The sequence below is a fragment of the Melitaea cinxia genome, chromosome 10 (genome assembly GCF_905220565.1).
Source record: "Melitaea cinxia chromosome 10, ilMelCinx1.1, whole genome shotgun sequence".
NCBI classification, from domain to species: domain Eukaryota; kingdom Metazoa; phylum Arthropoda; class Insecta; order Lepidoptera; family Nymphalidae; genus Melitaea; species Melitaea cinxia.
In genome coordinates, this window is record NC_059403.1 from 1,272,777 (window position 1) to 1,283,812 (window position 11,036).

The 11,036-nt window shown below is 33.3% G+C and overlaps 1 non-coding gene across 1 annotated transcript; it reads left to right on the plus strand.

Moving 5' to 3' along the window:
* The first annotated feature begins 9,930 nt into the window (after positions 1–9,930).
* Trnal-aag lies at positions 9,931–10,012 on the plus strand. The gene has a single exon. It is a non-coding gene; the product is annotated as a tRNA-Leu (tRNA).
* Positions 10,013–11,036: the final 1,024 nt, after the last annotated feature.

Sequence of the window (11,036 nt, forward strand, 5' to 3'; positions counted from 1 at the left end):
ATCGGGAGCTTTATATATATATTTCAAATCTTAATTATATGTTTAGTCCATGTACTTTAGGAGGAAAGTGAATTACAAAAAACCGGCGGATTTCTATGTTATTAATTTGGCGTTCCGTTTCACTTATACTTTTTAATAACGCTATTAACGTTCTATACTCTTGTTTTTTTTTTTTTTTTTTATTAATGCACATAAGGTTGCTGCCACAACTGCTTAAAAAAGCAATTGCAAGTATAAAAAATCCATAGTCAAAATTTACTACAACGTTGAGCTGGTAAACGCAGTGTGCGTCCTTGATCATAGTACTAAGTTACGATTTAACACACATAAAAAAATACAAACGCATTGAGAACCTTATCCTTTTTTAAGTCGGTAAAAAAACATTGTCGTTTAAAAGTTGAAATATATAAGATCTAATGAAAAATTATTTTCAAAGTTGTTGGTAATGAATGTATTAGTAGTCAACTAAAGTTGAATCATTATTATAACTACGTTTTATGAAGTTATTTCTTCAGTTCGAATGCAGAGGAATCTGAAGTCTGAATTTAATATATCAGTTCTTCAGCTTTGTTTTTAAATATCCTGTGGATAGAAAGCTACACATTTATTATTTATTCTTTAGATAATAAATCTCGACATAAGTCATGCATTATATAAAATATATTCTCATTATTGTTCAGTCTTTTTCTGTATAAGCATTATTTTACTATAAAGATTATTTTATTTTATATCTGCAAAGTTTTAAGTTGTATTTGTTTATTTAATTTCAACTAAGAAATTCGTATGTCACTTACGTTTATGGTTAACTGATGCTAGTTATAGAACAATGTCATGTAAGCCATTTTCTTCGAATAAAATAAAATATTTCTGATAAAAAAATTACTTTTAAAATTGGAACAATAGACCGAGATCGAAATGTTCAAACGCAAATAATCGAAAAAATTACTACAGTACCTACTACAATGGTGATAGATGTGCAAAAATAGGTCGGTCTCGGTTTACTACGAATTTATGCAGATAAATCGGTTTGATGGCGTTGTGCGTACATGTTCGGTGCCAGAGATAGCTCCTAATTTATTGCGTGACTTTATTGCGTCAGAATACGGCGCGTACTTCTCTCCAGATTAGCGTGCATTGTTGCTTTATTTTTGGTGATTATATCAAATGTAAATTTGTACTTCAACACGAATGTAGGTTGACTGTGTGAATGGAAACAAAAATAAATATTATTTCAACTGGCTACCAACAAAACTCGTTTTCGTCGGTAAATCTTGATAGAATAACGTTTATTTCTCGTACAAAGACAATCCCGAGGCGCCGCAAGGGAGTCTGATATTTTAATCATCAAGCCCATTATGTACATTTCCAATGTTCGAGTCGAAAGCTTGAGAAATATAAATATTTCAAGGAGCCTTTGTAAAACGAGTTTCGTGAAGTCAATATTAACGTCATATTTGCATGGAGATTCGATGTAATGTGTGCACGTACTTGATCATTTTAACTGTAACAATTTTCCCTTATCGTATGAAATTATAAAAAAATAATATATTACTAGGATTAGTATATGATTACTCATTTTGAAGAATTTGAAAGTTGAAGAAGAGTTTGCTTCAAAAACCGATATTTACTACAAGTTAAGTAACGTCCAGTTTCGCAAGGATTCAAAATGCTTTGCAAAACGGCCACAGCAGACGGTGTGATGGCAATTTTTTCGTCAATAAAATTATTGGTTTATTTATTTTGTAACTACTAATTTTGAATATACTCTATTAATTTAATATATGTATAGAACGATTTTGTTTACAATAAATATTAAAGTTTATACTTTGGTTTACAGGTACTAATTGAATAGGAGATGTGATGGTGGAACGTATGTTTGCTATTTCGTATATTTTGCTACAATATTTAAATCAGAGAAACACATAGCGTAACAACGTTACGTTGTTACCAAGGCAAAAGTTAACGGATAATATTTTTACATTATACAAAAAAGGAACTATTTGGTTTCATATCGAAGAGACAAATGTAACATGTAGTCATAGTTTGCTAGTAGATTCGCTACACAAAATGAAAATAATACAAACTCAGTTTCCTGGTTTCCTGTTTCTTCTACATATCTCTCTTAGTTAGTACTGAATGTAGTGATATTTTGTTTATTTATTTTATTCCAGAAATTAAAAAAGTGTTACAGTTTCAGCAATAATATAATTTACACTCATAACAGCCTGAGACAGGTATCTAGCTGCAAGGCTGCGCTGCACTGTTGACTTTTGTGTCTGTTTTGAAATATCAAATGTGCTACCTTGCACGTCCTTGTACATCAACAACTTTGACATCAAATTTTGATTTAAATCAGCTTCTTGTTTCACTAATCTTAAACCACCCTTCAATTAAAAAATCATTATCAATATTATACTCGTATATAAATAAAAATGAAGGTTGCTAAGCGCATAACTCGAGAATGGTTCCTTAAGGCCCACGGAATGTTTTAATTCAAAAAAAAAATTAAAATATATATATTTAAAAAAATTAAATAAAAAAATTAACCAATTGAAAAAATCTTTTTGTGTTAGGTAGTTCATTTCCTGAAAAAGTCTATAGACTATATGATATTTTAGTGTGATTTTTTTCTCAAATTTACGCGGATGAAACCGCTAGCTAGTTCTTAATAGATAAATGTCTTATTCTTGTGATGCATGTGTCGTAAAAATAAAGTTAAAATTGCGAATTCTCGCATAAATTCACACCGGAAACTAATATTCAGATTAGATATTTTTACAATTGGTGCATTCAAGTAAAATTGAATCAGTATTAATTGCGTTTAATTTAAAACGCATAATGAGCTCTCGTCCAGCTAATAAATACTTGACTTCGGGCGCACATTCATTAACCTACATGAATATTATGTGCATCCGTTCCATACAAACCTCTATTAGGATAATGGAATAGCGATGTTGAGTTCAAAGAATGGCTTGCTGGCAAAAAGCCAATGAACGACCAGTGGTATGTCACTTATGTCATTTCTTGTTGACTGATGATAATCGTTGTCTGTGAGTATGTGTGTTTTTTTTTAACGTCGTTGATGTACTTCGTTATATTCACCGTAGAATTGAAATAGTTATAATAGTAATATATTCAGGGGGAATCCAGTCCTCAAAAAAGGTTGTTGTCACAGCCACCTGAAAATCGATCGAGTTCTAGGTCGGGGTACGAACTTGATCATGATCAATCATGACTTATAAACGACTTTTGAATTTTATTATTTCCTTTTCACCATGCATCATAAAATAATCAGAAAATATCCAATTGATTATAAATTGATTGTTGTGTGGACACGTAGGCGCAGCGTTCATAGTACTTGGCTCGCTAGTGGACGCGAAATCGAACACTGCTCGGGGCAAGCATTTTTGTATCCCATACACATGTTTATGACATACAGATCACGTATGTGTTTGTATATTGTGTGTATTTCCGGACAACCGAGAAAAGCTTAAAACTGAATGGAAACCGTTGAGTGTGAGCCTTGATTTGATTTTTTATTTTATGTTATGTACATTAAATAAATTAAATTATCTTGATTTAAACGCTTAACAGAGTTCAGTGGGGTGAAGTTCTAACCTTTGCAAATGTGTAGTATGCTCATTGACCTAAAAAAATATAATGCCAATATTATTCAGAAAAACATTTTTAACACATAAGTTGCGTACTGCAATCATAACCACTAATGAGGTAAATAATTAGTAGCTACTGCTCATCTTTATTCATGAAAATTTACTTATAATATTTTATGAATATTATGAAAAAAAAATGTCTCATTAATTCTAATGAAAAATCTGATTTCTTTTTATGAATAATTAAATTATTATCATTAATTTCATATTCATATTTCCTTTTACGTTGTCCACTCCTCATTCTGTTAATCTAATTAATTATTTATTTTTATGGAATTTATTGTCCTGATGTAAGTTATTTCAGTATAACTTTTCTTCTTCTTTTTCTTCCTAATTTCGTACTGTTTATCTTTTCTTCATGATACCAATCGTGTTATACTCGTATAACTAGCAGACTCAACACAGAACCATTATTGACGAGCTCTGTCGAATATCACTCGAATTTATCGGATCCACAGGGATTAACTCTAGGTCCTTTTCTTTTCCTAATATATGTATGTAAATGGTCTCCCACTTTATGGTAAAGATGTTGTGATGATGTTAATTTCTAATTTTCAAAGTTGTAAAAAAGTAAACAGTAATAATAATAATAATAATAATAATTTTATTTCAGACAAAGTCCATACAATTAAACAGCAGAATACAAACATAATTAAGAAACAGAGAAAAAACCAAAATAAAACATAGGAAAATAACAAAACATAGGATAATTATATCAAAATACACACAAATATACAATATTTAGTAATCGATTAAATAGAATTCATGTCAATAATTTATCAATGTCAATAATAAGCAAAGTCAATCTATTAAATTAAATAATTAATTAACAAACAAAAAAAAAATAATAATTTTTAATACATTCAGAAATTATTTAAAACACAATACAATGTCAAATACATAAAAGAACAAGATGTCACCCTTTTCCTATTACTACGCACATCAACCTATGTTGGATCGGACAATCCGTGCGTGAAGCAATCATCTTGAGGATGCTATTGCTGCTGTCTCTCAACCGTCTTAATAATGACCCAACCTTTTTACGAATTAGTGCATCGTAGCCATCCGTATGGGCTTCGGCAAACATAAGCGACGCGGAGCAATGTGGAGGCAGCCGCAGTAGCATCCTAAAGATGTTGTTATATTGAACACGCAGGACTCTGGCGGCCCGACGGGTATAACTCACCCATAGACTGCTCGCGTACAACGATTGGCAATATGCCTTAAACAAAGTTATTTTTACTGGCACGGAGCATCGAGCGAATCTACGGGCTATCATATTCCCTCGGACCGCCAGAGTCCTACGCTCACGTTCCAGATCCTCGTCGTCGGTCAAACTATCGGTCACAATGTGCCCTAAATACCTAAAACTGTTTACCCGCTGCAGCTCTACATCGTATAATGTAATCGGAGGAACACAGACTGGCACGTATACACCAGATTTACCCTTGAAAACAAGAATTTTGCTTTTTTTTAGCGTTATATGTCAGTCCATGCTCCCGCGCATACGATGCACAAATATTCAGCAACCTGCGAATAGCACCCACCGTTGGTCCCAGCAGCACCATATCGTCCGCGTAACTAATATTATTGACACATACGTTGTCGATATAACAACCGGTATGAGTGCTGCTGAGCTCACCGATCAGCTCATTTATGTACAGGTTGAATAACAAAGGAGAGGTCAGTCCGCCCTGCCTGACGCCGCACTCCATACCGTATGGCTCGGATAGAGCCCCATCCCACCTCACCTGGTTCCGCTGGCAGCGATACCATTCGTGAAACAGCGACACTACCTCCACCGGCACACCCGCATCGCCCAGCTTCCCCCAAAGCTTATCATATAGGACAGTGTCAAAGGCTTTTGACAAGTCCAGAAAACACGCGTATATCGGCGTTTTCCTATCCGTATAATACTGTACAGCCTGCTTAAGACACAATATAGCACTTTCAGTAGAAAGCCCACTTCGAAAACCAAACTGAGCTTCATGCAGCTTTATGTGCTTTATGAGAATGTCATTAAGCAGGCTATCCAGCACCTTGGCCATAATGTTGGCAAGTGAGATGGGACGGTAGTTATTTCTATCCGAGACATCCCCAGTTCTATTCTTAATAATAGGAACTACTATAGTTTTAGTAAGTTCCTCTGGTAAGTAACCGTGACATAGACAAAGATTGTAAAATTGAGATAGGACGTGTGGAAGGCAGACCCCAGCGTGCCTAAGATGCTCGATGCTGAGACCATCGCATCCAGGAGATTTACCTCCACTCATACCACTGATAACGCGACTAACCTCCTTCGCTGTAAACCTAACCCTAACCTGACTGCCAATACTCCCAGCACCACACGATCGAGACATATCTGTCTTATGCTGCGGTAACACCCTAAAATGTTCACTAAACATATTAGCAATCATATGTTTGTCACTAATACCATCAACGCACACAGGAAGGCCAGGCTTTTGGCTCATATTTCCCGTCACTTTCCAAAACTGTTTGAAATTGCTAGCAGAGTGAAGGGAAGCAAGTGCATCCATTTTAAATTGCACCTGCCTATCTTGGCACCACTTCAACTTCTGCTTAAACAATTTCCTACTTTCCTTCATATCAACATATGTCTGACCCGTATTCGGTTTTCCCGCTTCCACCCAGGTCATAAACCTCAACCTGGCCTCCCTGTGGTAATATGCAACATATTTGTTCCAACCCGCAACGTAACCACCCCTCCTTCGTACCCTCACCACCCTACACGAGGCAGTTGCTGCAGCGGATAATATAGTAACCAGTCTCAGGTACATATTTCTTATTAATAATTTGTGCTCAGCATTAACACAAGTTCCATCGCAACAATAACTCATTTCGCCCGGGATGTCAATTTCTCGTAGTTGCTCATGACATATTTTACTATATCTACGGACTTGTTCGTCAGTACGTTCCCCCCATACAACCCCACTGAATACCCCTGTAGAGACCGTCGTGTGCCTATACGGCACCAGATCCAAGTCACAATCTATTATAAGTGGAAAATGATCAGACCATTGCACGTCATACTCGACTTGTACATTAACTATTGTGGACAACGCTGCATTCGTGACAACGCAATGATCCAACCACCAACCACATAATGACGTGAATGATGTTTTAACGCAAATATAAGATTGGCTTAAGATTAGTTACTTGGTATTAACCGCCAAGAAGACTAAATGTGTAATATTTGCGTTTCTTAGTGTCAATTATCCTAATAACAATAGGGTAGTAAATAACGAAAGTCTTTTTGTAAGTGACGCTATAATTTTCTCAGAAATAAATTTAGATTTGTTACTTTATGCCTATTGCCGATTCTTCTTTATAGGATTTATATTCTGAATCAGTGGTAGCTACAGAGCAACTATACTTAAATTATTATAAGCAATAAAATTTTAATTTGTGACACATAAATATAGTTTTTTTTTTAATAATTACTTTTTTATCACGATTGTCGCCGGTAAGATTTTATAATATAAGCACAATTTTTTATATCTGATATAAATTACGTATTCGATACGTTCAAGTATATAAAAAATTTGTGTGCTTTCCACACGACTGAAGTACAACTTCGTTAGTAATAGGCCTCCACAATAGACCTGCAGTGTGTAGATATACGAAACGTGACTGGCTATAAGAGAAAGAGTCCAGGAAGAGTTTCGTTCACCTCGCCCGATCACACTTTTCGTAACGCTTTCGCTCACAAGCTTACTCCGCAAGTCAAGCGTGCTTAAAGAAGTTTTACTTCAAAAATCCGCTTTTTGTATTTGGAAGAAAGCTGAACATTTATTTGGTTTGTTTTACATTTTTACTTGATATAATTAGGCTTTAATAAATAAACCACTATTAAAATTTAAATTATGTATGAAAATGCCAAATGATTGTATGAAAAATTTCTACATGCCAAAGATTGCTCACTTCTTAAGTTGGTATAATATTTCACTTTAAAATTTAAACACGTTCTAAATGAAGTCATAAGGAAAAGCTTAACTTTTTATGCCCGAGTAATAATGTAACACTTACCCTTACTGTAGCTAAATAATTGTTTTTATTGTTTGTATTTTATTAAAATCATTGTTAATAATGAACAAATGTAATCTACAGGTATCTAAAGCTATAATAAAATTTTAACTTATTTCTCTACCTATAGATAGAAAACGTTTTTAAAAAATTTAATATGAGTAGAAGCTAAAAATATTACTTTTAGAATTTTTGTCAATTTTGCTGTCTGTATGATTGTACGCACATCACACAAAGACTGCTGAATTAATTTGATAGGGTTTCGTATTTGTATTATTGGAGTTTTATCTAAAAAAGTGCATGTTTTATCCGATTACGCCACATAGAACCTGAAATATTTAGAATTGTCTGTGAACGATTTCACGGGCACAGCTAGTGTATGGAAATGAATTAAACTAGCCAGGAATTCAATTCAGACTACGAAATAGGCGTTGCTTTTTATCGCGGATTTGGGCACAGTTTCTTTGGGAAAAGGGATGAAAGTCAAAATGTTTGCATAGTTATAAATAATTCACGTGCAATCCTAGCAATTTTTCGCGCATGCATTACGAGAATTTCGCTAATTGTTTTACGTTATATAACCCGCTGACGTCATGTATTCTTTCCTTGTTCAGAATATGTCGTTTTGTACAGCTCTCCTTGATTATTATCTTAACGTTTTGTCATACGTAATATGTTGGTTTCTAATGTTTACGCGAATTTTACTCATTATAATGAAATAACTTTTTAGAGATCATAATAGTAATTACTTTCAAATTACACCTAGAAACTGATTGTTCCTTTTTGTTACTTGAATATATTGTGTAAATACGGAAATAAATAAATAAATAAATAAATAAATAAAATATCTCAACTTTTTAGAATTTTATTTTATTGCGGTTCATTAAGTTTTTTAGAAGCCCGACGCTTCGGATACTTAACATCAACCATGTTCACGGGAGAACTACTTTTCCCGTGACCAAAAAAAATCTAATTTTTGTAATCCTTTTAAAGTCGATGTTCCACTTTAACGAAACTAAATTGTAAAAGTTTCTACAAATCATTCACGGCAGTTTTGCAAAGTGTTGTACGTTCGATTGTTTGACGCGTGATGTTTACGAAAAAAAAAACCATCTAAACTGACTCGTTTGTGTATTTCAAGCATGAAATAAAACTTTATGTGTGGAAAGCATTTTATACGTCACGCTGTCATTGAAATGAATGCAACCAATGGCCTTTTTTAATGGTTTTTAAATATTCGCATAAATATTTTACGTAGAATTTTTACATTTAAAATATTTTTTTCTAAAATTATTTGAATAAAAATTTACAAATAAACGTCATTATTACAGAAAAGTGTATTTTCACGGCGCAAAAATTTATTTTCGTTCGGAATGACACATGTTTTAGAGAACAAATTAAAAATTCCGCATATTCCCAGAGTAATTTGTTTCGCAAATATATTTTGCTCGTGCTATTCCAATTTAAAAGAATGAAATGCTAAAGAGAAGACTGAGATAGCTTAATCCAACACGATTTGTGCATCAGAGCTGTGGAAATTCCATGATAGTGTGATTTGTCATTGTTAAAATAAGGCAAAATCGTTAAAAGCTTTTGTTGATACCTTCGCGCGTCCGGAGAAAATGTAACTTTTTTTACATTTGTGATTATAATTGGATGCATATACGAATTTTATGTATATACGAATGATACTCCAATGATCACAAATAGATGAACAACCAATTATAATGGGTATATGATTTTTAACAATCGTAGTGTAATTTCAGTCACACTTTCATTTGAAAATGAATCAACGATCTCACCGCACACGTCGCACATCACGCGTCTGCAACATTGCTGAAATATCGTTATTTCCAGAATAATATTCACTGCTTTATTTTAAATTGTGTTAATTTTTTTAAATATAGGTATATTCTTGATATTTGGTCGTCTGTTTCTAAGATATGCTATAATGCTTATGTTGTAGGTAACAGTAGATTGATATAGCTATTTTCTTTTTATAAGTTTACATTTATAAATAAATACATATATAACACCCAGAGATGGAGTGGGATAACGAACTCGCTATCCAAGGAGCAGACAAGCGGGTCACTAATGTTATATTATTTAGAATATCGTACAAGGTAGTAGTAGATTTCGGTATTATTATTTCTATAATTTTAAATATATTATATTATTGTTGTATGTAATCGTATTATTTAAAACTACCGTCACAGGTAGCGTGGCCGAGCGGTCTAAGGCGCTGGTTTAAGGCACCAGTCTCTTCGGAGGCGTGGGTTCGAATCCCACCGCTGCCAATAATCTTTTTTTTTATCTCTGATAAAGGAAATTCTTCAAAAGAGTTTTTAAGGAATATTTCATCAGGTTGTCATAAAAAATATTTAATTTAGATTGGCCGTTTTCAGAGTTTTTTCGTTTCAAGATAATTAAAATAAATAATTTTAGAATACACTGTATTTCGTTTTTCATGTATTATGTAAATACTTTAGTTCTTAATATAAACATTTAGGCTCCTATTTTATGTATTGTATTTATTTAATTTATTGAGAAACAATAAACAATTGTACGAGGACAACAATATTTGTACAACCCAGAGTATTATCCACAGATAAATTAATACGGTAATTAGGAACCGGTGGTATATTGTTTTCTAATGTTTACGCGAATTTCATTCATTATAATGAAACGAATTTTTCGAATTTTATCGCGCTTTATTAAGTTTTTCAAAAACTTTCTGCGAAGAGAGGATTAATTAAAATAATAATGTAACATAGGGTAGTTTCGAAAAACTTGGTAACGTTAGGACATCTGACGTCTCAATCCATGGTTTCTGCAAGGTAAAATCCAAAAAACCGGTGGTATATTTATGTTAATACACTCAAAGCTAAATATCATCATAAATAAGAATACTTTTTATCATGTTATTTAGCAAGTTACTTCAACAACATCGCACTCAACCGCATCAATATTCAGACAGAAAACTTCTAATAAATGTTTGGCAAATTGACGCAGAGGTGCTCGCCTGCCAGCATTTGAAACTAGAATTACATACAGCAAATACACTGGGTATACAGATCTGCTAGAGTGGCCAGCTTTGAATGTAATACTATTATTTACTCAACAATTTGGGATACTCAATTCTTAAATTGCATATTGGTACGAAGTTCCTTACGGCAGGCTTGACACTTGACTGGGCGAGCGAACTGAAAAAAATGTAATACTAAAACCGTAAGAAAAATATATAACGGAAGTGACGTAATATCAGTCACACGACTGTATAATATGACGTTTGTAAAACTAAAATATTACTATTAAACTTTT